Below are 24,710 nucleotides of genomic sequence, written 5' to 3'. Positions count from 1 at the left end.
ATTGGCCTGGCCGGGCAAGTGTTCATATGTCTCAGCAGCACTCCACATGTATTCATTCATCTCAAAGCTGGATTTTTAAAAACGAATGGTCCACTGTAGTCAGAAGTGCCATTCTTGGGAAAGTATGACTACCTGTGTTTGACTACTTCTAAAATTGTATAACGAAGATACATTTCAGAACATGTATTTACTAGAAAGTTGAAAAGAGGTGAATATCAGTACATGCAACTCACTAAAAGAGAAAATTATAATTGTAGTGCCTTACTTTTATATAGGTAATAGTTCTTTCCAGTGTACTATTTATAACATATATGATGCCATTTTAGCCCCATACCATTCTGTATGATCAGGAAGGGAATGGTTATCATGTCCATTTCTCACAAGAGGAAACTGAGGTTCAAGTTGTCAAAGTCATTAGTACTTTCCAAATGTCCACGTTCACATCATTATTTAATGGCAGAACCAGGATTTATCTTAGGATCTTTCTGCTCTTTCCAATGTACAATCTTCATTGGTCAGAATGAGCTACGTTGTATTGCAGTAACAAATGTCCTTCAGATCTCAGGAGCTCACTATAATAAAGGTTGATTTCTTGTTCATGTTCCTTGTCTGCTATGGGTTTGGTCTGCTTTGTGTTTAGTCCAGGACTTAGCTGACAGAACAGCCTCTATCTGGATCAGTGTTAGTCATGTGGCAGTGTGAAAAGTGCAACTGATGGACTTCGCGCTGGCTCCTAGGGCTTCTGATAGAAAGTAGCTTTCACCCTTAGTTCATTGGCCAAAGCAAGTCACAGAATTGCCCACATGCAATATGGCAGGGGTGTATCATCCTTTTACAGGGAAGGGCCCCAGATAGGCATAAAATTATTTCAGTTCTATCAGGGTAGTAATGTATAAAGTGGTTGTCAGCCTCCCTTCCTTGTAGCATAAAGTTATTCTTTAATAAATGCGGTACTGGAGAAGAAGTATTTTAGGTATAATGAGCCAAGCAGTCCTCTTAAATCACGTAAAAATTAAATAATTAAACAAATTCAATATTTAAAAATCAACAATTTTCAAATGTGACTGTTGAGCACTAAACCTTCTGCATTTGCAAAGAGAGCAACTTTCACTCTGGGAATAAACTTTCCGTTTCTGGCAAAAGAATTGGATAGCAACATTAAAGTTCTACTGTGAATGCGCGTCAGGGTGTCATATTTGAATGTGTAATGAGTAAACATTGGCAGAAACCCCCTTTGCCACGTGACTTCAAAACAAACACCAGTCAGTAGGGAACTACCAGCTGTGCCCAGCAGAAAAAAATGTGCTCATATACTTTTCTTCCATGAGCAAAAAAAATCCCCCCCGAAATCACCTCCCCCCAGAATGTAGGGCACGAATGGGTTCTCACATGTGTTCAAGAACAAAACTCCACCTCTGGAAAGTCCTCCTGGCAAAGTCATTTAAACAAAGTGCAGAGGAAGACAGAAGTAGGACATGAAACAGAGTTCAGGCATTCACAGAATCTTGCCTTCCCTAAATAAATTCTCAGCTACAGGAAAAAAAAAATAGTAAAATAAATAATATAACAGTATTCTCTGTCAGGTTGAGGAGCAGGGTTGGGGAGTGGGAGCATTTAGCAAGAGTTTAAAGTAGCTGATTTCTAATGTTGGCTACATTATAATGTCCCTTACAATCCTAAAATTCTATGATTCCAAAAGTTTATGTGATGAAGAAAAGCAAATCTGCATTCTTAAGTACAGAAAAAAAAAAAAAAGAAAAAAGGCTACCTTTTATATACAATAAAATTTAACAGTGAACTGCAACCTCCCACCTCCAAAAAAAAAAAAAAAATGTCCTGGTGACTATAAAGTTGTCTTGGGCTAGGCAATCTGCATATAGAATTCTGTTCCTTAAAAATTTTTTGGCACTGAGTCAGAACTTGATTTGTAGAAATGATACCTCCCCAATACTTCTTTTAGAGCAGTGAGTGGGGGAGGTAGAATGAACTGAGTTAGAACTTTCCCTTAGACTTTCTGTAAAGGTCACCAAAGAGAAAATCCACAAAGAGTCACTGACCTTTAGTCACTTACGCGTATGAAATGTGTCGTCCTAGGATGAAGGAGAATCATTACTGAACATCACATTGCAGATTAAACAATTAAATTGTTGTGTCTTGCTTTTTTATTTCCATGACTTTAAATAGAATTCAGGTTGAAATGAACTGGATTGATCAGAGATGTTTCTAAATATGTCAGTTGTGCTTTTTTGATATGCATGGATGTAATTCTACTATTTTGCTGGCATAATTGCTAGCAAATCCCCATAACTGATATTCAAATTTTAGTACAGATATAAGTAAAATTGTGTCTCAGTTATCAAAATATCAAATTTCATTTGAGCAAAAGAAATGAGGGGAGAGAATATGGATGTGTTAACTTATTCTTATCTTCTCTGATAAGCAACATGGTACCCTGCTGCTTTCTCTAGCTACTTACTACAGAAAGAGTACATGGCCATGAGATGCATGGAGTCTTTTGTATCTAACTGAACACAAAGAAACTTCTCCAATGGCTAGTCCTATTAAGTGATACAAGAGATGCATCCACTGGAAAAGACTGTGGCTCACTTTGAGGGTGAGTATAATGTCACAGGATCAAAATATTTGAAAGAGAGAATTTGGAAGCTAAGGTTAATTTAGAATCTTCAATTGCTCACAGTTTTCTTCCCCTCTACAACCAATTCAAGTCTCTCGTAGACTCCTGAATCAAAAAGCTGATAGAGCCCATAAGTAGTAGCAGAAGTCAGTGAAACTAGAGGATCAATAATTGTATATACACACACACACATATATATATGAATGTCTATATACACACATATATATGAATGTGTATATACACACATTCCTGCATGTATGTGGAAGTGTATACACAGATATATATCTATACATATTTTTTTCTTTTTGAGACAGAGTCTCATTGTGTTGCCCAAGCTGGAGTTCAGTGGCATGATCTCGGCTCAATGCAAACTTTGACTCCCGGGTTCAAGCAATTCTCATGTCTCAGCCTTTCAAGTAGCTGGGAATACAGTCATGCGCCACCAGGTTCAGCTAATTTTTGTATTTTTAGTAGAGACGGGGTTTCACCATGTTGGCCACGCTGGTCTTGAACTCTTGGCCTCAAGTGATTCGCCTGCCTCAGCCTCCCAAAGTGCTGGCATTACAGGCATGAGCCGCCATGCCATGCCAGGACTATATGTATATATTGAAGATAAACACATACATATATGGAGATTATAGATATACACACATATATATCATGTATATCCATGCATCCATACATATGGTGTGTATATGTATATATCTATATGTGTTTACTATATGCGCACATACACACACACCCCATATATATATTTCCACAAGTATGGTATGTATATCTCTAGATGTATATAAATATATATCTGGTATGTACATCTAGAGATATACATGTATCATATGTGTATCCATATATGGTATATATAATCTCTTTATGTGTATCTATAATCTCCATATATGTATATGTTTATTCTCTATATATGTATAAATATATATACATTTATACATTTCCACATACATACATGTATGTGTGTATATATACATATATTGATATATGTATGTGCATATACAATTATTGATCCTCTATTTAGTTTCACTGACTTCTACTACTACTTATGGGCTCCACCAGCCATTTGATTCAGGAGTCTGAGAGATTTGAATCTTAATGGAGGGGAAGAAAGTTACGTGCAATTATAGATTCCAAATTAACCTTAGTTTCCTAATTCTCTTTTTCAAATATTTTGATCCTGTGACACCATACTCAACACCTTCTTCTCAAACTGAACCAGTCTTTTCCAGTGAAAGTATATTCCATATCCATACATACATGGATATACATATACACACACATATGGATATATCCATGTACATATACGGAAATTCACATACATGTATGAATACATATATACATACACATTTATATATGTATTTGATTGATTATGGCACAACTAGCTACTCAACTGATTTTTTAACAAATCCCAATTTATGCCACGTACAAAAAGAAATGCCTTCTGGATTAAAGACAACCACAAAAAACACTTCAAGAAAATCTAGCATATCATATATACATATATGTATAATCTATAGGTGGGAAGAGGCTTTCTTGTCCAAATAGAGAAGATATAAAAGAAAAGACAGACTGGGGTGGGTGGAGGGGGGAGGGATAGCACTAGGAGATATATCTACGGTAAATGACAAGTTAATGGGTACAGCACACCAACATAGCACATGTGTACATACATAACAAACCTGCACGTTGTGCCCATGTAACCTAGAACTTAAAATATAATAATATTAAAGAAAAGAAAAGACAGACTTACTTGATCATATAAGAATTTAAAACTTTTTTGTTAAAAGAAAGATTCCACAACAAGGTCAGTAGACTAATGATAGGTTTGGAAATATTTGTGACGTCAACAACAGTTGGGTTTTTTGTTTAGATTTGTTGTGTTTTACAAATTGACAAAAACAAAGACAATAAACAAATGGATAAAAAGAATAAAGAATTCAAGGCCGGGCGTGGTGGCTCACACCTACAATCTCAGCACTTTGGTAGGCTGAGGCGGGCGGATCACGAGGTCAGGAGATGGAGACCATCCTGGCTAACATGGTGAAACCCCGTTTCTACTAAAAATACGAAAAAATTAGCCGGGCGTGTTGGCAGGAGCCTGTAGTCCCAGCTACTCGGGAGGTTGAGGCAAGAGAATGCTGTGAACCCGGGAGGCGGAGCTTGCAGTGAGCCGAGATCGCGCCACTGCACTCCAGCCTGGGCGACAAAGAGAGACTCCATCTCAAAAAAAAGGGAATTCAAATAGATTCAAATAGGAAATTTACATAGGGGCAATGAACAACAAGCAAATGAAAATATTCTCACATTAAATCATAGTCAGGGAAATGTAAATTAAAGTTACAATGATATATATTTTTTTATATCCATCAGACTGGGAAAAATTGAAATGATCAATAATCTCTATTAGTGGTAGGTATATGGAAAAACGGATGTTCATACAGGCTGAGAAAAATTTAACTGTAAAAACTATTTTGGAAAGCCATTTCGCAGCATACATTAAAAAAATTGAAGATACATGCGCCATTTAACCCTGCAATCTCTCTCCTTGGCAACTCTCCCAGACCAACATTACATAGAGCATGTGTAAAAGCGCACCTAATGTCAGTGCTTATAATAGCAAGAAAAGAAGAGGGGACAGGGATCAAAGTCAATGCCAATCAATAGGGAATGTCTGAATAGGTAACAGCTCATCCACACCATGGATTATTAGGCAGCAGTTCCAAGGAGTTAGACTCATTAGAGCTAAATATGCACTTATAAAAGATTTCTGTACAGTTAAGCTTTACATGAAAAATAGAGATGCAAAAAGTATACATTATGCAATGCTCATAAAACAAACAATACCAAAACTTCCCTTATACATGTGTGTAAGTGTAAAATGTGTATATATGATTATGTGAGCAAGGGGGACAATGTAAAAGTACATATCAAGTCACAAACAAGAGTTACATGGCAGAGAGGGGTGCAAAGGAGGAAAGAGAGGGAAGAGAAGCTAAGCAAAAGTTTTAAAATACTTATCTAAATAATATATAATTTTACGTGTGAGATAACATGTATGCATTTATGCAAAAACTATATATATGCTTGTCTATATGAGAAATTAGAAAAAGATTGAAAAGCTAGTCTAAAAGCATGCTCAAACCATGACATTAAAATTAATAAAAAATATCTAACATTTGCAGAGCCCTTTCTATTGGCAGACACTGTTCTAAATATGTACCAACTCATTAATCCTCACAACAACCCTACAATGGGAATATTAATATCTTTGTTTGCAACAAGAGGAGAGTCCAGTTTACTTCTCTACAACTTTAGAATAGAACATTTCATTGCAATTGCAAAACTGTAATTAAATCAATCATTTTATTTGTTTCTTTGCTAATTTTGGTTTGTTTTCTTGGATGTCTGGATTTAGAAGACAGAATTTAACAGGATATCGTAAATAAAGAATTTAACAGGATACCATAAATATATCTACCCAACTAGCCAAGGTTGGTGAAAGTCATCTAAATCAAGGACAACTGTCTTCACAAGTAGCCTCTTCCATCACTCATTTGTTCAACCAGGAATCACGGAACACCCTCTGCACAATTCTGGGCCCTGGGGATTTGTTGGTGGCTATGGCAGCCTCTGAATATTTGATGGCTTGGAAGGCTAACAACTCATGTTGCCCTAGTGCATTTTGACCTCTTATTCTGAAACTAGGTGAGAACAATTTTTGACAAAATTATGGGACAGACTTCTAATCCTTCCTGGGAAAGAGACAGCTTCCAACGACCCGGCAGCTTTGCCTAATCCAAACTCATGCATGGAAAATAACAGTGAAAGAGCTACAAAAGCAGCCCTCGCTAGCTGCCTATGACTGGCACATAGCAAATAATTTCTTCATCACTAGTGTTTTAGAGAGAAGTTAGGGGTTGCTAGTTTTTCCTTCTATTTTCATATCTAATTTAAGTATTCTTTGACCTTCCTCCTTTATGAAGAGATGCGAAGCACCAGATCATCAACAATACAATGCTTTATGCTCAAACACCACGACTCCCCACTCCATTTCTCTCCATTCTCCTCCGATATCCACTTTGTGAGACCCCCTACTAAGGTCACTGTTAAAATAGAGATTGTGATTGGGTAAGGCTACAGAAAGTCAGTAACGAATTTATTAAGCAAGTAGATGCCAGGGCACTGGTCTACTGCTCTGAGTTTGGATCCTGATGAAGTCCTGAATCTGTAAATACACAAATGAAGAAAGCACTTCGATGTCTTGTAGCTCTGAGTGTCCAAGAGCCAAGATGTTCAATTGCACATGTGTGTTTTTGCAGGCTTCTGGCTTTTCCTTCTCTCTCTGAATCTGGCTGCCTCTCACGCCACTTCTGGCAAGGTACACTCTGGGGAGGCCTGAACAAAGTTTCCATACAGTCACTCCCTTCGGTTAATCATTAGCAGCTCTGGTAAAAGTTGTTGGTGGGGCCGTTGGAAACAACAAACTGAAAAGATGTTTTTAGTTTAACCATGAAGTTCATTCATCTGGGGATTTCAGGAATCCTGTCCAACATACACCAAGATAACATTGGGCAGAGGTAAGACAGTGAACTAAGAAATGATAGATAATCTCTTCTCTGTAACTAATTAGCTAGGTGACCCTGGTCAAAGCAGGGAAGGTAACTCACAAAGTGACACGCTGGGAACTCTGTGTTCTCTCATTTAATCCTCATAAACACATATAACCTATGTATTTTTCTCTCCATTATACAAAAAGACTTAAATCCAAAATTCTCTAAACTTTGCATTAAACCAGCTTCATGCCATTTAATTTACCCAAGTCCCTGTGTCCTTACCTAAGGAAGCAAGGAGTTGGAATTAGTTGCTCTCTGAAAGGTCTTTCTAACTTTGTAAGCCTATGAATCATTTGACCTAGCAGGAAATAAACAGTACTTCTCTAATAATTTCCACATAGTTTTTCTCTTCTTGGCCTTTATTTCCCAGTAAAAATGGGGGGCAAGTAGATAAAATTGTATTCTTCACATAAACATGATAAAATAGCTATTCACTCATTAGTTGTCTAATGACAACCCCTGAGGCTATTGCTTCACTCTTGTTTATATTGCTCAGTTCCGTCAGTTTAGAAGACATTAAAAAGCAGAACTGAGTTGGCTGTTTTACGTTGGTGGTGAACTTTGTGCCTCAACTGTGTTGCAACGCCCCAGTTTACTCAACTCCACCTGGCAATTCAGCTGTTTGAGATAAAGTAGATTTTCTTTTGGGGAAACCAGTAGCAGTTTATCTTGTTCTTGCTCTACTGTTGGCATACAGATGGTTGGGCATTTAATAGACAGTCATCTGCCAGTAGGAGATAATAATCACTTTTTAAATTAAAAACAAATGAAATATGAAGGGAGTTACTGCCATCGAAGAGGAATTAAAGCCAATGCTCAGGTAGTCTTGTCTAGAGTCAACGTAAGAACTTCTGTTGGAAAACTCCACTTTTCGGTATATGTATGAGTTTCTGCATGTGCATGCGAGTGCTTTAGCATCTTGTGGATGTGTGCACGACAGTGGGTAGGGAAACTCTGGAAAAATAGCCAGTGAAGACCCAAAGCAACTCCTATTTTCTACACTCATAAGTACTATAAGACTTGGATCAATTTCTTGTGCTTAAAATTGTGTTTTGTTTTGTTTATCTTTTCCACATCCCATATGCAGCCATTTTCTGGGAGAAAATTACACTGATAGCAAAAAATAATTTTTTAAAATTTATATAAGAAACAATGCAATGTAAGACATGTAGAAGAGAGCAGAGTATGCCTTGGTGGATTGATGAGAATGCTAAGCAAAGAAAGACATTCATGCTGCAATCTATACAACTAAGCAACCTGAAACCTCCTCCATTATTCAAGTTTGAATTCAGAAAGAAGACAATGGCCTTATTCAGCTCCAGTCAATCCTAGTGTTGTGCATTGAATTATTTTCCCCTAAAAGATGCTGACATGCTAACTCCCAATACCTGCATATATAACTTTACTTTGAAATAGGGTCTTTGCCAATGATCAGGTTAACATGGGGTCATTAAGGAGTGCCCTAATCCAATAGGACTGTGGACTGTGTCCTTATTACAAGAGGAAATTTGCACACAGAAGAAGAAAAACACACACAGGGAGAATGCCATGTGGATATCAATGCAGAAATTGGGGTGATGCATCTAAAGCCAAAGAATCCCAAAGATTGACAGAAAATCCCCATGAGCTAGGAAAGAGATATAAAACAGATTCTCCCTTACAGGCTTCAGAAGGAACCAAATCTGCCAACACCTTGCTCTTGGACTTCTAGCCACCAGAACTGTGAGTCAATACATTTCTGTTGTTTAAGCCACCCAGTTTGTAGCACAGATGCCCCTCAACTTATGATGGGGTTATGTCACAATATTTTGAACTTATAAAGGATTTATCCGGATGTAGATACTTAATGTATCACTTTTGCACCATCATAAAGTTGAAAAATTGTAAGTGGAACCATAATGTGTTGGGAATTGTATTAATCCGTTTTCACACTGCTGATAAAGACATGCCCAAGACTGGGTAATTTATAAAGTAAAAGAAATTTAATGGACTCACAGTTCCACGTGGCTGGGGAGGCCTCACAATCATGGCAGATGGTGAAATGCACGTTTTACAAGGAGGCAGCAAGACAGAATCAGAACCAAGTGAAAGGGATTTTCCCTTCTAAAACCATGAGATCATGTGAGACTTATTCACTACCATGAGAATAATATGAGGGAAACTGCCCCCATGATTCAATTATCTCCCACGGGTCCCTCCCACAACATGTGGGAATTATGGAAGCTACAAATCAAGATGAGATTTGGGTGGGTGGAGACACAGCCAAACTATATCAAGAACCATATGTGCTTTGTTATAGCAGCCCTAGGAAACTAATGCACTTAGGTTTTCTCCCAGCCAGTTTCTACAACCACATGTCTTTCCTTTCTCATCTTTATTTGCACAGTGTCTCTAGAGAAGAGACAAATACTCAAAAAGAGTTGGATCTTTTCTCCATTTTCTTTTCCTTCAATCTTGTCTTCTCTAATTTCCAGAGACTTTTTTTTTTTTTATTTCATTTTAGGTTCAGTGGTACATAATTGTGTATCATAGGGATTTGGTGAACAGTTTATTTCATCACCCAGGTAATAAGCATAGTACTCAATAAGCAGTTTTTTGGATCCTCACCCTTCTCCCACCCCCCACCCTCAAGTAGGTCCCAGTGGCTATTGCTTCATTCTTTTTATCCAGATGGACTCAATGTTTAGCTCCCACTTATAAGTGACAACATGTGGTATTTGGCTTTCTGTTCCTGCGTTAATTCACTTAGGATAATGGCCTCCAACTCCGTCTGTGTTGCTGCAAAGGACATGATCTCATTCTTTTTTTGTTGTTTTTTTGTGGGACAGGGTCTCACTCTGTCACCCAGGCTGGAGTGCCATGGCATAATCTCAGCTTACAGCAACCCCTGCCTCCCAGGCTCAAGCAATTCTCCTGCCTCAGCCTCCCAAGCAGCTGAGACTACAGGCACCCACCACCATGCTCAGCTAATTTTTGTATTTTTTAGTAGAGATAGGGTTTCGCCATATTGGCCAGGCTGGTCTTGAACTCCTGACTTCAGGTGATCTGCCTGCCTTGGCCTCCCAAAGTGCTGGGATTACAGGCGTTAGCCACCACGCCCGGCCTTAAAATAAAAGTCTCCACTAACTCATTCTATGAGGTCAGCATCATTCTGATACCAAAACCTGACAGAGACACAACATGAAAGAGATATATGTATAAGAAGCTCCTGAAATTAAAAAAAAAAAAAAAAAAAAAAAAGTGGCTGCCTGGTGCGGTAGCTCACACCTGTAATCCCAGTACTTGCGAGGCCAAGGAGGGCGGATCACGAAGTCAGGAGATCGAGACCATCCTGGCTAACACGGTGAAACCCTGTCTCTACTAAAAATAAAAAATAAAAAAATTAGCTGGGCATGCTGGTAGGTGCCTGTAGTCCCAACTACTCGGGAGGCTGAGGCAGGAGGATGGCATGAACCCAGGAGGAGGAGCTTGCAGTGAGCCGAGATTGCGCCACTGCACTCCAGCCTGGGGACAGAATGAGATTCCATCTAAAATATATATATATTTAGTGGGTAATTCTACCCAAAGGCCAAATAGAAAAGGAAAACAAAAAAAAAGAGAGAGAGCAGCTATTGAACTAACCTCAGAACTTGTCTCCCCAAAACGTTTGAGCAAAGAACCCTTGGGCCTGGATGGCCCAACAGTAAGAAGAGAATAGAAAAACTATTTACCTCTAAAGAGTCCTTCAGTTCAGATCTGATATCAAATAATCTAATTGAATTCAGATATTCTGCTTGCAATATATGCTTTAAGATAGTTGCACTGTTTTTAAGCAGCTGATTGGGCCATATATTTAGATGTTTGGTTTTCCAATTTTGTTACTGCTGTTTCTTCTTAGAGAATTATGGATGAATCCTGATACTTAGAATTAGGTTGGAGTTAGCTGTTGCGTAAAGGAGTAGCCGAAAGGACTGACATAGAGAAGATTCTTTCTCGTATTAATTTAGGAAGGAAGGTGGGTTCAAACAGCTGACAGGTGAACAGATGGCAGTGCATGCTGGGAGTTCCTGGCAAAAAATCAGTCACAGGAAGGGGAGGTTGAATGGAATGCTTTTGTGTCCAGGTTGCAGAAGAAACAGGAAGCTGAGACTAGATTTGGCAGCTTCTAATACAAAATTTATTAAAGTGAATTGAATTTTATTATAAACAAATGACAATTTATTTTTCATATCTCTGCTCAATTTCCTCAGAGACTTTTCTTGTAAGAGTTGAGCCTCTTAAGTCACTATTCTCAGAGAGTGGAAAATTCAAATATGACAATGGGGTTTAAACTGTCCATATCATTAAGCTTTGAAAAGATGGCCGGAATCTAAGAAAAAGATCCAAATATTGAGAAGATGTATTCCTTTCTTTCCATGATAAAAATCACAGAAAAAAAATATTGCATAGGCAGAGTGTTAATAAAAGATTAGGATCTTGATCTTTCAATGAGAAAACCCGAGCCTCTGGACAGTTCTAGAAAAAGCCACTGGAAGGTGTTGCTCTTTGTAATGAAGGGTTCTTCTGCCAGATAACGTGTGCTGTTGAAAGGCAAGTCTTTGCCGCATGGCTGGTCACTCTAAGCATGCCTCTGACAAGGACACTTTAGAGGTAGCCACTGTTTCTGAACCAAGCCAGTTTCAAATACTCTTCCTTGCCCAACAATGGACTATACTTCTTTTCTCACGTTGAGACCTGTCCCCAAAAGCTGTCTAATAAGCCTTATAGCAGATACCAAAGGCAATTCAAATTCACTTTGAATCATGCTTCAGGAATCAGCTGCAGCAGACGGTGGTGCAATGACACATGCAAATTGCAAATAGCTAAGATACTTTACTGAGGCTTTAAAACATCAGCTCTATTTTCAAGTCAAAGATAAATGTGTCTACTGCTTTTCTCTGGGGTCGTCAGGTTGCTGCACTCAAGGGGAAACTTCCACCATGTCTGTCCACTCCATATTTTTCATCCTTCTCCCTATCCAGCAGGATGCCTGGCAGGTTACTGGCACTGTGCTGGATATCAATGATATAATTTCCAGGGGCACAAGAAGGCCTTTTTAGTCCTTATAGAATAACATGGAAAGAAAATTCAACAAGTTATATGATGAAGTGTGATAACTATTTTGATAGAGGAAGTAGAATGTTGTGGGGATACAGAAAAATGTTTCTAATCTAGACAAGAAAAAAAAAAAAAAAAGCAGAGAATGCTTCCAAAAGAGAAGCTTTCTAAACCAAATGAGTAGAAAAGAGCCAGGGAAGAAAGAAAAGAGCATGTGCAATTAGTCAACAAAATCATAGCCCATAACCTAACTATGATCGGCTCACAAATCAGCCAATTGCTTCTATTAACGTCTTCCCCCAGATATCCACTGGGTTCACTCCTTAATTTCACTTGAGTCTTTACTCAAATGTCACCTTCTTACTGAGGTCTCTCCTCATCATCCTATGTAAATTACACTACACCCCCAACACTACCAATTTCTCTCCATGACATTCACCTAACTACATATTTTGACTGTTGTTTATTTTTTGTCTATTTTCTTTCATACAAATGTATGCTCCCTGAGAACAATTTTTTTTCTGTTATTTTCACTGCTGTATCTTAAACATCTAAGACAGTATTTGCGACATAACAGGCTCTTTGTAAATACATTTGGGCAGTCCATAAATACTTGCTGCCACTAACTGATGAAGGATCCAAAATGAATTTGTGGGACAGGGTATGCTAATGTTGATGATCTCCACCCAAATTTTCTGATGGTTGCCAGTCATGATCTCAGTAAGTAAGCCTTGGCAGAAGAAAATGATAATAATATTTAATGTTTATTGAGTGATCGTGGTATGCTAGACCCTGTTAATAATCAAATACATCACTTCACAGTTTCCTCAAAATAACTTTACGAGGTAGGGACTATTATCATCTCCATTTTACAGATAAGGAAATGGAGACACAGAATGCTAAGCAACTTGCTCAAGGCCTCACACATAGTTAGTCACACCTCTGATAAGTCAGGAGCCGGGATTCAATCCCCATTAATGGATCCAGAAGACTAACAATCTCCAGAAACGGAATCCATTCTGTACTCTGACAACACCGGAGACTGATGCGAAAGATTAAATCTCTGCTGGTAAGAAGAACTACAAGAACTTTGATTCAACATTTTATGCAGGACTAGATAATTCTTTGTTGTAGGGAGACTATTCTGTGTGCTATCACATGGTTAGTGGCGTCTCTCTGGTCTCTACTCACTAGATGCCTCATGTCCCAAGTTGTGACTATCATAGGTGTCTTCAAACATTACCAATGTCTGCTTGGGTGGAAGGAGACAGGGGAGCAAAATCACCCCCAGTGGAGAATCAGTGGCTTAATGTACTCTAATAAAACTCATTATTGCACAGTGTGGCACTTTTTTCTAAGACCAGTGAAATTATGGTATCATTTCTCAAAGTTATTTACAGAAGTTCCTCAAATACTTTTATTCAGCATTTCCATGGGGACTTGTTTGCAGCTGCCCCTAAAGATGAGAATGTTCTAGAAGTGGGTAGAGACTTGAAAGGGGAGGTAAAATAGCAAAAATGACAAAAGAAGACACAAACTGTTTAATCACCTTCTTTTTTCTTAGGTTAGGACTATGCTGCCTAGGGCCCTTGTGTTTCCCTAGATTTGAAACATCAACTGACTGCAGGACCCTCTGGTCATATCAGAGCTTCTGCCATGGCTCCTAGAAGCCTTTGAAGCTGACAAAAAAAGGCTGGAAGCCACTCTCATCTGCACATACTATTTTTGCACATGATGTTCCCTCTGCCTGGAATGCTTCACTTCCACCTTCCCTTCATCACTTTCAATGATAACCCCCAGGTCTATTTCCTTGGTCAACGTTACCTTCAGAAACAATCATGTTTGTTCATTGACTTAACTGCTGAATGTCTGACTTCTTCACCACTCCCCAGTTACCACTAGACTGGAAGCTCAATGGAGTAGGGACCCATAACTCTATTAAAAACATGACTGATGCATAATGTATGTTCAATAAATATGTGTTTAAATTAATTCACTCATCCTAGACCCTACCTTATACTATTTAAGCTTTTTACATCTCTGAACCACAGACAAACATTCATGAAATGATCTTTATAGGGAAGGCATGACATGAGTCACTAGGAAGAGTCTTAAGAGTTGAGTCGCTGAACATCATACTATTGTAAGCCCGAAGGGGTGGTTTGGTTTAGGCAGCCCAGTAACCATGGAAAAGACTTGCAGCCAAACTGTTGTCTATGCACCAAGATCTTCCTATCCTAGTGTGGGAACATTAGTCTCTATGTGACTCAGCAACTTTTTGCTCCTACTGTGCACTCCACCCTTGTTATTCCTTCTTGTAAAGAAGTCTTGGGACTTTGTCCAACTGACTGTGCTCACACTTCATTGTTTTGTCCTCTCTTCTTTCTCATTCAGGAGCTCTCTTGGGAATAGAAGATTTCATGTGGGCTGAAGAGAAACATAAATGTAATAGAAAAACAAAACTGGGAAAGGAAAAAAAATGTTTTTAAATGAAACTATGAAGTGACTATAGGTTGATTCATCAGTAGAAACATATGGAAACACTTATCTCAAAATTCAACAGTTATGAAACTTGAAACCTGCTTCAGTATTTTATTCAGTGGTATGTATTTGACCTTCAGGAATTCCGTGTTAACTTTCTGCTCAAAGACCAAGGAAACATCTAATTGATTGATCAAAAGATTCATAATTAGATCCATTTTTTCCTGAATCCATATTGGAGAAACAAGAAATAGATGACCTAAAAAAGAATCCTTGAGTGGATGTCTCAGCAGCCAGGAAAATTCCAAATAAAGTTTGCTTTGTGTCCAAGGGCTGAAATGAGATGAATATAATAGACCTGATAGCAGGGAGCAGGTTGCTATTCTGACCTTGGTCTGCTCAGTCTGCTCCAAACATGGCCATCATTATACAGAAGGTCCAGTCACATCAGGGAGGCAGAAACTAGACATTAACTTCAAGTTTTCTTTCCAGTTTTTATTTCTATTATGCCATTCTTCTCCTGGTATAATGACATAATAGCACATGAATGGACTTTACTTGGCAAACCAATGATTCTAAAAATTATTTTCAAAAGTTACACAGTAACCATAACCATAGTGGTCCATCACCAGGACAATACAATTTCAAGTCTCTTTGGCAACTCCATGGGGGGAGGGGGGATGAAGGAGTAATCACCTTGTTCTGCAGTTTCCTAGTCAGGCACCTAATATTCTCATTCCACTCAATCTCTCTCTCTCTCTCTCTCTCTCCCTGTCTCTCTCTCTCTCTTCCCTCTCTCCTCTTTCTCTCTGATCAAATGAGTTATTATTGCCTCCTCTAAGGTCTTTAGATTCTTTTGCAATCAGAAAACAGACTTTGGAATCTCTGCTTCAATACCTTCAGCTGAATATTTAAAAAAAAAAAAAAAGCAAAGTAAAAATTGTCAGCCTATGTTTATAAAGCAAACTATCTGAGAAAATAATAGTTTACTGATATAGACAAAACAGCCTACATATAGTGGCTCTGATATTAAATATTTTTATAGTACACTCATATTTAAACATATATAGTCAACCAAAAGCCAAAGGTCTTATTAATTAAGCAAAAATCAGAAAGCATATTATTAAATTTTAGTGTAACAAACACCATAACACAGGAAGGTACCACAGGGATGAGATTTAGAGAACTAATTGGGCAAAGAGATCTAGAAATAAACTTTTTTTTTTTTTTTTTGAGGTGGAATCTTGCTCTGTCACCCAGGCTGGAGTCCAGTGGCGCAATCTCGGCTCACTGCAGCCTCCACCTCTCAGGTTCAAGAGATTCTCCTGGCTCAGCCTCCCAAGTACCTGGGACTACAGGCATGCACCACCACACCTGGTTAATTTTTGTATTTTTAATAGAGACAGAATTTCACCATGTTGGCCAGGCTGGTCTCGAACTTCTGACCTCGCGATCCACCAGCCCCAGCCTCCCAAAGTGCTAGGATTACAGGCATAAGCCACAATGCCCGGAAGAAATAAACTTCTTATTTTATTTATTTATTTATTTATTTGTATTATTAATTTTTTTTGAGACAGAGTCTCGCTCTGTTGCCCAGGCTGGAGTGCAGTGGCAGGATCTCAGCTCACGGCAAGCTCCGCCTCCCGGGTTCATGCCATTCTCCTGCCTCAGCCTCCTGAGTAACTGGGACCACAGGCCCCCACCACCACCCCCAGCTAATTTTTTGTATTTTTAGTAGAGATGGGATTTCACTGAGTTAGCCAGGATGGTCTCAATCTCCTGATGTCGTTATCCACCCGCCTCGGCTTCCCAAAGTGCTGGGATTACAGGCATGAGCCACTACGCCTGGCCATAAACTTCTTTATGGAAAGAAAATTGAAAAGAGAACGTTGCCAAATAAAAAAATGTTTGCACCACACACTTGTTACAAACAGCAAAGATGTTATTCAAGACTATTGCAAAACAGGAGAGAGATTGAACTCAACTCCTAATTATAGCAAAAACAGCTGGAGATGTATACCCAATGAGGAGAATGAGGAGGTCAATGGATCAAAAATTGCTAAGGATGAGAGATTTCTTGCAGGACTTAGCAGAACTATTTGCAAAAATGGGGCTCAACAGGCCAAATCTGAAGCCTAAATGAGAAGTTTCAAAGGAGCCTTACTAAAGTTGGCACAGAAGAGAGTCTTTGTCAACGTGCAGGTGATGGATAGAAGCAGAAACTAAAAGCCACACTGTACTACACAAAGTTGGAGAAAATTCTCTTTGTGGTTTATTGAGTTTAGGGAGATAAAAAGCACCCTGGTGAAAGGGACCTGCCCACCACATACCCTGGGGCCTCCCAGAGTATTTGGAATGGAGCATGACATTCTAAGGACATCGGGAAGTGTTTACTGAGAAACCTGAGTGAAAGTATGTCTGAGTCACATGCGACAGCAATCATGAAGTCAGGAATTTATGGAACTCTTAGTTCATCCACTCAGCATTCACTCAGCAAGTATTTATCGAGAGCCCAAATGTATTTATGGAGAGCCTATTATGTTGCAAGCACTGTCTTAGGTGCTTGAGATACAGCAGTGAAAATAACAGAAAGAAAATTGTTCTCAGGGAGCACATATTCATATGGGAGGGAAGAGACAATTTAATAAAACAACAAATAAATAAAATAGGCAGTTAAATGAATGCCATGGAGAGAAATTGGTAGTGTGGGGGTGTAGTGTAATTTAAATAGGGTGGTGAGATCTCAGTAAGAAAGTGACATCTGAATAAAGACCTCAATGAAATTAAGGAGTGAAGCCAGTGAATGCTGGGGGAAGAAGTTAATAGAAGCAGTTGGTTGATTTGTAACCAATCACGGAGTTAGGGTATGGGCTGTGACTAACTGCCCATCTTCCTTTCTTCCTTCCCTGGCTCTCTTCTACTCATCCGTCAGGGTTTGACTCAGAAAGCTTCTCCTTCGGAAGCATTCTCTGTTTTCTTCTTGTCTAGATTACAAACACTTTTCTGTATCCCCACAGCATTTGACTTCCTCTGTGAAAATAGTTATCACACTTCATCATATACATTTTCTTTCCATCTTACTCTATAAAGACTAAGAAAACCTTCTTGTGCCACTCAAAATTATATGTCTGATACCCAGCACAAAGCAGGAGGCAGAATTGTGTTGGCAACCAGACTATTTGGGATTTAAATAGTGGCTGTATCACTTTCTTAATACGTGCCTGTGGGCAAGTTACTTGGCCTTTCTGTGCCTCAGTTTCTTCATTTTTGACAATGGAGGAACAGATCTAGCAAGTGCCTGGCACAGAGTAGATGCTTGATATAGGAATCTAACAATTGCTACTTCCTCCAGAAACATTTCAGTCCACAGGAAGCATGGCCTTCTGTGAAGGTCAAAGAAAGTGTGGCCCAGTGAAATGAACATGAATTTTAGATTCAGATAAAGCTGAGTCAGTTTGAATACTCATATCCAATATTTTATAAATATATAAATGGGTATAAACATCTTTATTTCATAAGTTTGTTGAAGATTAAAAAGAGACAACACACACAGGAGCCTAGCATACAGTAGGTACTCAACAGATGCCATCATCCTTACTAATATTTATCTATTATTATCCTTCATTTGCACTTCACTATCTGATATCTTATAAACATCTCTTGTATAGTCATTTAACTTTTCCTTAGGCCCAAACTCTGGCTTCCCCAGTAGAGTGTAAGTTATTTGGGGTAGAACTGTGTGTTTCACTTCTCAGAGATTCTGATAATGCCTTGCACAAGACCATTCCCAGAGTAGGCACTCGATATGAATTGAATGAATAATAAATAGGAGAAAGAGAGCGAGAAAGAGAGGGAGAGAGGTTTTGATAAGTCAAGGGTTATATGAAGAATAGACCTAGGAATGGTTCATGGAAATCAATGTAAATGACTCTTGCAAATGAGCAGATTGAAATATATTTAGAGCTCCCTTAAGGGAAAAAAATTTCATTTCCATTCCTAGGATAGATATTTATCTGTTCAGAATCCTTCGATATAGTCCTGCCCGAAGAAAGAGGTAACCTCTCAAATTCTTTCTTGACCTATTATACAAATTCTTTCTCTCTCTCTCCCTATTTCTGTGTGTGTATGAGTGTTTTTAAAATCAATGTATCAATAAATTTAGACGGAGAGAAGACAACAGGATTGTCTGAATGAGATGCATATTTTTCCACAGGATACAAATAAAATATTCCAAGAGATAGCACAGTTAGAGTTCAACGTATTACTAAGAAAAACTAACTATACTTTTATTAGATGAAAGAATCTCACTGCAAATAAACCAATCTGCTATTTTAATACTAAACAGAAAAACTTTGAATTATGCAAAAAAATGCACAGCTTCTGATGATTATAAAATGCATTACTAAAGGCTATGATGCATCATTTATAGACTACTATTGGAAATCTGAGCTCTGAGAGATGACTAGTTTAAATAACTATAAGGGAAAGTGGCTTGGCATATGAGGAAAGATATCTATTTCACCAAATAAGTCCACCAAACTTGAGACAATGAATTAAATAATTTACCAATCTGCTCAACAAAAGCATAGGTAAAAAGAAAGATCTATGAATCCTTTTACCAATTACTTCTTAAGTATTTATTTATTTATTTTTAATTAATCTAATTTTGTCACTCTGCCTTCCGGGCTGAGTGCAGTGGTGTGATCATAGCTCACTGCAGCCTCAACCTCCTGGGTTCAAGCAATCCTGCCACCTCAGCCTCCTGAGTAGAGGGACTACAGGTACGTACCACCACACCCAGCTAATTTTTTATTTTTTATAGACGAGGTCTCACTATGTTGTCCAGGTTGGTCTCCAACTCCTGGACTCAAGCTATTCCCCTGCTTTGGCCTCCCAAAGTGCTGGGATTACAGGCATAAGCCACTGTGCCTGGCATCTCCTTAAATATTTAAATACAGTAATATCTCTCACTCTGAGAACCAAGGACTGTTGGAATATCCAGAGACATTGTTTCAGAGGTCATACATTTTGTAAATTTTTTAAATTTTTTTGCATGTTAACAATATATATTTTTAAATCTTCTGCAGTTGTAACCATAAAACTGTATTAGTGTTCTATTACTGCTATAACAAAGTACCACAGACTTAGTGTGTTAAAACCACAAAATTTATTATCTTACAGTTCTGGAAGTCAGACACCAGACACAGATCTCACTAGACTAAAATCAAGGTGTCAACCAGCCTGGGCTTTTTCTGGAGGCTCTAGAGGGGAAACCACTTTCTTGCCTTTGCAGCTTCTAGACGCTAGCCGCATTCCTTGGCCTGCAGCCTTCTTTTGCCTTCTTCAAAGCCAGTGACGAAGCACATGTCTGACTCTGCTACCATTGTCACATCTCTTTCTCTGACCAAAGCCTGGAAAGATTCTCTAAGTATAAGAATTCAGATTATTAGATTGGGCCCACCTGAATAATCTCCCTGTTTCAAGATCCTTAAACATAACCGCATCTGCAAAGTTCCATCTGCAATGTAAGGTAACATGTTTATAGATTAGAATATAGATGTCTTTGGGGAGCCATTATTGTGCAAAACACAAGAACTCTTTCCACTTACAATTGGAACAAAAAAAAAGTTTCTTGGAATAATACTTTAGCTTTATAAATCAACATTTTTCCAACTGGAGTCAGTAGACATGCAATCTTGAATACCTATCATATTTTTAAAATGTTTCTTTATTTGAGGAACACAGACATTTAGTTTTTTCTATTAGTTCTAGACCTGTTGTCTAATCAGAGGTAATTTCCATAGGAAACAGTTAACTTTGTTCAGGTCTTTGTTCACCAAAGACCTCGTCTGATAGGGATGCCATCTTGCAAAGATATACTTTGGGTTCAAGAGGGTCTATGGTAAAGGGTACAGATAACATTATACACAATGTATTCTCATTTCTGGAAAACCAACTCGGTGATCATTTTTAACTCCAGTGTATCAGTATCATTATTACCTAGTAGAAAGAAGAGTCCATTAGACAACTGTTCATAGAATAACATAGGAGAAATACTCTTACCAAGGGACTATGAGCCTGAAGGAACTCATTTTTCCTGCTCTGTTCTTTTGCTTCTTTATTATACAGAAGAAACAGAACATCTTTGCTCAATCAACATTAGAAACAGAAGCAGTTCGCCAAGTAGCAGCTGAAAGGTGTTATAAGCAGACAAGGAACAGTGGGGATTGAACTTCTGGGGAATCTCTGGAGTCCCTGATATTCTGAGTCCTTGTGAATTTTTCTTTTTTTCTTTTCTTTTTTTTTTTTTTCTTTAAGATATAGGGTCTCCCTCTGTCATCCAGGCTGGAGTGCAGTGGCAAGACCACAGCTCACTGCAGCCTCGAGCTCCTGTACTCAAATGATCCTCCTGCCTCAGCCAAGTAGCTGCAACCACAGGTGTGTGCCACCACACCCAGCTAATTTTATTTTATTTTTTAATGTTTTGAGACACAGGGTCTTGCTTTGTTGCCCAGGCTGATCTTGAACACCTAACTTCAAACAATTCTCCCACCTCAGCGTCCCAAAATGCTGGGATTACAAGTATGAGCCACCACACCCAGCCTATGAATTTTTCTTAAGAGAAAAATTCTACTATTCATGGGATTCTCAAAAGTATATGACTCCCCAAAAAATTGAGAACCACTGTTCTCACATGAAAAAACAACAACAACAACAACAACAGCAACAACAACAAAAAACCAACTAACCCGAGAATTCTGAGAGATGTGATCAACCAATAAAGTGGAAAATGAGAATGATTGGCAGCGAAGAGGAGAGGGCAGAAGGCATATTTATATGTTCATATGAGTAAAAGTTCACGAAATCATTGTTTCAAGAATGACTATGAGCAGGCAAAGCTCACAGAGATTTTTTTCATCATCAGTCGTCTTTTTCCTTTCTATCACACTGCACAGCCCAGCACAGCCACTGGATCCTCACAGCAACATGGAACTTGGCTTTTGCTTTTGGTTCTTGACACCATTCGTTATTGTGTCTTCAAGTGTGGAGTCACTGCATTTGTAAAACATGAGGAGTGCAGATGTTCTAAAGACACATTTACACACACACGCACACACACACACACGCAGACAGACACATGGCCTGTTGTAAAAGGAGCTATTACTATTTACTCACATCTCTCCAAATGCATTCTTCCTATCAAATTAACCCAAAATAGAAAAAAGAAAATACCACTCTGAGATACTTTTTTACATCTCATTTTTAATGATTCAGTTTACCACCCCCAACAGCAGCAGTAGACCCAAAAAAGAAGACAGTGCATTACTGGCCAATGTAATGGAACTCTACCCCAGAAACAGAAAGGGTGTGAGACCAGTTTTCTGTAAATATTTACTCACATTAACCTATGTTTAATGTGTCAAATGCCAAATTCTACAACTGAGTCAACATATTCTGATCTCTCATTGTGTCTTTTTATCACTTTTTCTCACATAAATAGTTTGGGTTTCCAAAACTCTGACATTCCATTATAAATACAGCTCATTCATGTTTTGTTAAAACACTTCATGTTACTTCTTGGATTCCAATTACCCAACAGAAGGTGCATTGAATTTGCCTGGGAAACAGGGACAATGTCTGATTGTAAAAGTTTATGGCATTCCCTCTCTCCCCTCAGAGTATTTTAGACATATAAGAAAGTTAAACCCTGGGGGAAAATATAAACAAGCTGCTTGGAATATATACATAATTACATAATCTATTTGTAAAAATTGCTACCACCATCTTGCTAGGCAGTGCAAAAAGCAAACATCTATCCCTGCATAACTTACACAGCTATTCTTTTCTTCATCTCCACCAATGGCTAAATGGCCTAAATGATAACTACATCACATCATTTGGCATAAACATACCAAGATTCTAAACATAAAATTGTGAGATTGCATTCTGCTTTCATTAATAAGCAAGGCAGTAAATATTGGATAACATCAGTAGCTTCACAGAAAATGACAACATCAAAATTTCTAAGAATACCCCAGCAAAAATATATATTTAAACAATCTTTTTTGGTGATTGGAAAAGACATTTAATTCCTTAGAAAGCAAGAGACTTCATCATATATACATACACGTATACATATATATGCACACATATATATACACATACACACAAACACACCCACATGTATCTCACACTGGATCTCGCACCTGTAAGTACCTTATACATTCAACAAAATTGATTATATAATATGGGCCAGAGGAAAGAATTAAGGATTTAGACTCAAACGAACCCATAACCTGGATTAGAATTTTATATTTGCTACTCACCAGCTGTTTAATTTGGGACAAAAGATGTTACTTCTCTGAGTCTTGGTTGTTTTCCTCATGTATAAATGGGGGAAAAAATGCCTTCTCATAAGAGTGTCGAGAAGACTTGCTTGTACCTAGCATATGGTAAGCAATGGATAAATGAAAGCTGTTAGCATTAATCATGTAATTGATCAATTCATTCACCAGATGCTGAGATCCTACTCTTTCTCTCTGGTACTGTGCCATCATGGAACCCTGAACATACTCTGATTCAATGCAATGGTGTATATTTCAGCTCACTTTTTTTTCTATTGTTCAATTAAACTTATATATATCTATCATCTGCACACAGATTATATATGTGTGTGTGTGTGTGTGTGTGTGTGTGTAGTTTGCTTGTTTGTTTACTTGTTTGTTTTTGAGACAAAGTTTCACTCCATCACCCAGGCTGGAGTGCAATGGCGCCATCTTAGATCACTGCAACCTCCACCTCCCAGGTTCAAACAATTCTCCTGCCTTAGTCTCCTGAGTACCTGGGATTACAAGCGTGCACCACACCTGGGTAATGTTTGTGTTTTTAGTAAAGACGGGGTTTCACCATGTTGCCAGGCTGGTCTCGAGCTCCTGACCTCAAGTGATCTGCCCGCCTCAGCCTCGCAGAGTGTAGGATTACAGAGGTGAGCCACCGGGCCCAGCTTAATTTATATTATTTTAAAATTTATTTTATTTTGTTTAGAGACAGGCTGGACTGCAGTGGCATGACCATAGCTCGTTGTAACCTTGAACTCTTGGCCTCAAGCAATCCTCCCACCTTGAATCATGTGTGAGCCACCCCACCTGGCCTTAGTTTATATTCTGCACCCTCATTCTACCTGCTGAAGATGCCTAATTCAGGTATATCAATCTTTCCAACTTTTCTCTGATATTATTACATGATTTAGAGAGTAATAAAAGGAAAGATGTAAGCTCATGGTCTGGGGAAGGAGAAAAAAATAAATAAAAATTAAAAATAAATGATCTATATTTTAATATAATACGTACTACTGCAGTGTGATGATATTTTGAAATATTGGCACCATTTCTTATTTAGAGCCCCATTCTTTTGCCCTATTTTAGTATTATAGGGTTTTTGTTTTTGTTTTGGCAAGAGGGTATTATAGTAAAAAGCAGAGGAAAAGCTTTTGAGTTTCAAAAGCCTAGCCCCAAGGGAACTCAGAGACAACAAAATGGGGTTAGAGAGAGACTTCTATATGCCTCCTCCCACCCTACACCCATCTCACTCTCTACTAAGTAACACTTCTCAGAGTGTGGGGAGGAGAAAGAGTCAGAAGAAACCGAAGAACTTAGATGCAGCCGGGTCTGTAAGAAGGGTCCCTATGCAGGGGAAGGGGGAATGACATGAACCCCAAATAAAATGAAGAGCTCCCAGAATAGAAGAATGCAACCCCAGAAAAGAAATATCAGCATGCTGTCTCTGGCGGAGAGTGGAGGCCAGGGATGGGGGCGCTCAGACAGCCTCATTGATTTAACAGAATGGCCTCTTGTTTCGGAGTGCAATCCAGAAAAACGACAAGAGTCCTAGCACCCTGA

The 24,710-nt window shown here is 38.5% G+C and overlaps 1 long non-coding RNA gene across 1 annotated transcript; it reads left to right on the top strand.

The window, feature by feature from the left end:
• Nucleotides 1-7,112: 7,112 nt before the first annotated feature.
• On the top strand, nt 7,113-14,447 carry LOC105483732 (uncharacterized). Its single transcript, XR_988533.3, has 3 exons — nt 7,113-7,218; nt 13,206-13,399; nt 13,895-14,447. It is a non-coding gene; the product is annotated as an uncharacterized lncRNA (long non-coding RNA).
• Nucleotides 14,448-24,710: the final 10,263 nt, after the last annotated feature.

This window comes from Macaca nemestrina, chromosome 10 (genome assembly GCF_043159975.1).
Source record: "Macaca nemestrina isolate mMacNem1 chromosome 10, mMacNem.hap1, whole genome shotgun sequence".
Classification (NCBI taxonomy): domain Eukaryota; kingdom Metazoa; phylum Chordata; class Mammalia; order Primates; family Cercopithecidae; genus Macaca; species Macaca nemestrina.
Note: the sequence above shows the minus strand (reverse complement) of the source record. Positions and strands in the feature narration are given on the sequence as shown.